Genomic DNA, 4589 nt, shown 5'->3' with positions numbered 1-4589 from the left:
TATATTATTGTTTTTTTAAAAAAAAAAACAAACCTATTTCATTATAAAATATTTTGTTTTACAAAATATAATCTATTTGATCATTGTCTCATGTGAAGCACTTTGTAACCTTGGTTTTTAAAAAGCACTTTTAAAATGAGGATTATTATGATTGGAAAGTTTAGTTGAGTTTCGAGTACTCATTACTGCAGCATGGATTTTACCGTTCATGTTTACAATATATTGCTTGTGGTACATCCTCTGCTGAGCCTTCTTAGTGAAGTTGCTGATGTTCAGTTCCCACTTGAGGTCTGGCTGATGATGGTTCCAAGGAAGCAGAGGGACTCCACAGTGTCGACTAGGGAGTCACACAGGGTGATGGGGGTGGGTGGGCAGTGTTCCTTCTGGAATCCACAATCATCTCCACTGTCTTTAGAGTGTTGAGCTCAAAGCTGTTTTGTCCACACCAAGTCACCAATTGGTCAACCTCCCATCTATAGGTGTTCTCATCTCCACCAGAGATGAGCCCAATGAGAGTGGTGACATCCGCCAACGTCAGGAGCTTGATGGACTGATGACTGGAGGTGCAGTTGTTGGTGTACTGGGAGAAGAGAAGTGGAGAAAGGACAGAGCGTTGAGGGGAACTGGTGCTGATGGCCTGGGAGTCTGAGGCCCTGTTTACACCTGGTATTAACATGCATCTCGGGTAATCTGATCACAAGTGGACAGTTCTAAATGCAGGTGTAAACGCACCCAAGACGCATTGAGGCTGGAATGAGATCCGATCACTCAGACCACATTAGCAGCTGGTCTGGGCCGCATGTAGCCACATTCTTTTAGTAGTGTAAATGCAAGGAAGGAAGGACCACCTACTCAACTGATGTCCTCTATTTTCTGGCAGACTAGACACAGGACCCTCTGTCCAAAGCTGTTCAACATATTTTAAAACAGGATAAACAAATTATTTTGTTTTTCATGTGAATTAAAAACGTAATCCACCTCTCGTTTTTCTCGTTCCCCTTACCGGTTTCCCTTTTCAAGTCGACAATTAGAATAGAAATTAAACCATTAATTTTTCGCTTGTCTGTCTAAAAAATATTTCAGAGGCTAAACGTAGCTGGATAGTTTCTTCTGTCCTGTCAAGTTGATAACTACAGTTTTTAATAATGAGCTCAGGATTTATCAGGATGACAGCTGCTCTACTCCAAACACTGTATGAACCTGGACTGTCTGTGTGTAACAGCTGACCTATTGATGTGTAGAACACAGAACATGAATTAACATCAGATCCTGACCGATCCTGTGGCATGTCGCAGATTTAAATAATCAATGAGGTTATGCTGCTGTGTCTTGTGCGTAAATGCGCACAGCGTCTCTGAATGGAGAGATGCAGCTGCAAGGAGATAACTGTATAGAACACACACACACACACTCTCTCTCCATATATATATATATATGTATTCCGACGCGGCGCTAGAGCGAATCAATAGGACGGGCATTTGATTTTCGTGAGGGGACACAATGCATTGTATATTTGTTTATCCTGTTATCAGTCAAGTTGAACACACCTTTGGACGGAGCGGACCCCTGGTCCGGTCCTCCCGCCGGCTAATCATGAACGAATTTCGTCTTTGAAAACGGAAATCATAAATCATGTCCGTGTTTATTTGCAGTGGAGAAGTGAGATCTGGTCACAAGTGGTCACTCAGGACGTATGTTAATACCGGGTGTACACGGGGCCTGAGACGTGTTTCCTCAGCTTCACATGCTGCTTCCTGTCAGACAGGAAGTCAGTGAACCATCTGCACGTTGAGTCGGGCAGCTGGGGGAACTTGTCCTGTAGCAGCGTCGGGATGATTTAGTCACTGATTTTAAATATCTTGGTGTGACATTGGATCCAAGTTTAAACTTTAAGAAACATGTTAAAAAACAGTTAAAACCATAAAGTACAACTTAGAAAATTTTAGACATAATAGAAACTGCCTCTCTTTGGATGCAGCCAAGATATTTATGCATGTTATAATTCTTTCCCATATGTCTTAATGCATCACATGTTGGGGGCAGGCTGGAGAAACAACCATAAAACTTCTTGAGTCCCTATACAAACTCACAACAAAAAGCCAATGCATTTCCATCACTGTAGGGTACTGGAGAAATTTACTGAGCTTTGAGAATTTTAGATTATTCTCAAATTTGTGCCTAGTTTATAAAATTTTAAATGGTTTGACCCCTCCTCCACTATGTGACTTTGTGTTTCACTCGCTCAGTAAGTTCTATTAGATCCTCCAGAATATCCTCTATACAAGATTGTACCATACCATTTTGTTGCACTGCATTTGGGCAGTCAGCTTTCTGTGTGAATGCCACAACTCAGTGGAATGTCCTACCTGATTATATGAAGAACTGAAGTTCAATCAGTACGTTCAAAAAGTTAAAAAATTAGCTAGAAGCTAACTCTGGTGCAGTATACCAAATGGTAACATTTATGTTTGCCACTGTACATCGGTCCAATAAATACAATACAAACGCATGATGGTTTTGAAGGCAGAGCTAAAATCCACAAAGGATCCTGATATAGGTTCCTGCAGTGTCTAGACGCTGGAGGATGAAGTGGAGGTCCATGTTTACAGCATCATCCACAGACCTGTTGGCTCTATAGGTGAACTGCAGGGGGTCCAGGAGTGGCCCCCCTAATAAACTGTACACAGAAAAATACAACAGGCCACATATCTATCTCGTATTATTACTTTGGAACTTAAAAATCAAATGTTCAACTGTGTTTAGGTTGTTCCTGTACTCTTGCAGCGGAAGTATTAACAAATGGAAATCAGACTGTGGGAAAGTGATCCGTTAGTTTGCACACATTAATGTAAAGAGTACAGCAAAGTTTAAAGATTAAAAAACAAGTTGTTTTAAGGTTAATGTGCAAGCTGAGCCAATAAACGAGAATGTGAAATTGACAGAAAAATTGTAATTGTACAATGACACAATATAAAACATAACATAAAAATCACTTCTCATGCATAGCCCATCCAGTTTTTCTTTTCTATTCTGTGGATCATGAAATACATTGTTTGTCTCAATTCAAAGATGTTTTTAAATCAATTACTGATTGTGTAATGTCACTGTAGCTTATAAGACTCCCTTCATGATTGGTTGTCGGAGCCTATATAAAGATGTTTTTCCATGCTGTGAGTCACCTGACAGCTCAAGTCTCATTTTCAATAAACTTAGTGCTGACTGTGCAGGAATTCATGGACAGAGTTTATAAAAAGCTTTGGGGAAAAATAAAATCCAGACAGGATTCTAAATTAGCATTTAATGTGTCTGTGGAGGAAGCTTGATGTTGACACATAAAACAGAGGGCAGTTTTTTTCTTTTATTGAAATAACATTTCAACAGTTTGTCATTATCTGTGCAGAGCATGTATAGATGGCATTTGATCGGTGTGCTTCTTGTATATTCTTAGAAGTCTCCTCTGTAAATTATATGTTTCTGTAAATTATGTAAACATATACAGTTTGAATATATACAACTTTATAATTAAAACATCCTCTAACCCAATCTATATATGAATTGAAAGGGTTAACCAAAAAATAACATATGGATGTATATATGTGACCTTGCAAATTATTTCCAATCCAAATTGTTACTCTGAGGAAGCCTGTTGTAGAGGCTCTCTTCAGAATTATCTACAGTACGTCAACAACATGTTTGGTTTCAAATTTAGGCCCAAATAAAATCTGAGTCACAGTATTGACTGACTGATTCTTCAACTCAACACAATTTCGGTAGGAAATCCTGTAACATTTTATCCTGTGCTGCCCTCATGTGGATCTTTTCAGTATCATCATCCTCATTCAGGCTTAAAAGGACAGGTTCAGAATTTTTCAAGTCTGTCTTAAACAACAGTCAGGAGCCCAAATGAACATTTAAACATATTTTTATTTGCTGTAATCATTCCTCATGTACAGACTGACCATTAGAAGATCTCTTCATAATGCACTTACAATGCAAGTGATGGAGGACAAAATCCACAGTCCTGTCTTTAAAAGTTTATCCGAAGCTAATATGAAGCTTCAGCGTCCAAATGAGTCAAATCAAGTAGATATCTTTCAGCGTTACAGTCTTTTTAGTGCCAATATCCCTCTTTTTGTTACTATACTTCCACCACAGCTCAACAGGGAAACACTGTCCGAGGAAACACAAAGAGGGAACTTGATGCTAAAAAGACTGTAAATGTGGCAGATACCCACTTGATAACTCAGACTGATGAAGCCTCATATAAGCTTCACATCAACTTTTAAATGCATTTTTGCACAAACTGACCTGAATTTTGGCCTCCATCACTTACATTAGAAGCACATTTGAAGGGGATCTTTTAATAGCCAGTATGAACAGGAGGAATGACAACAGCCAGGAAAACCTCTTTCACTGTTCATATGGACACCTGACTGCTGTTTTAAGACACACTTGAAACATTGTTAACCTGCCCTTTAAAGTGGAGGGACAGACCAATTCATTATTTCACTATATTATCACTAACAGGTGCGTCATGAATCGTGATAGTCAACAAAATTCACAAGCAAAAGAACCCACGGACCACAGTC

Source organism: Thunnus albacares, chromosome 20, assembly GCF_914725855.1.
Source record: "Thunnus albacares chromosome 20, fThuAlb1.1, whole genome shotgun sequence".
NCBI lineage: Eukaryota > Metazoa > Chordata > Actinopteri > Scombriformes > Scombridae > Thunnus > Thunnus albacares.
Note: the sequence above shows the minus strand (reverse complement) of the source record.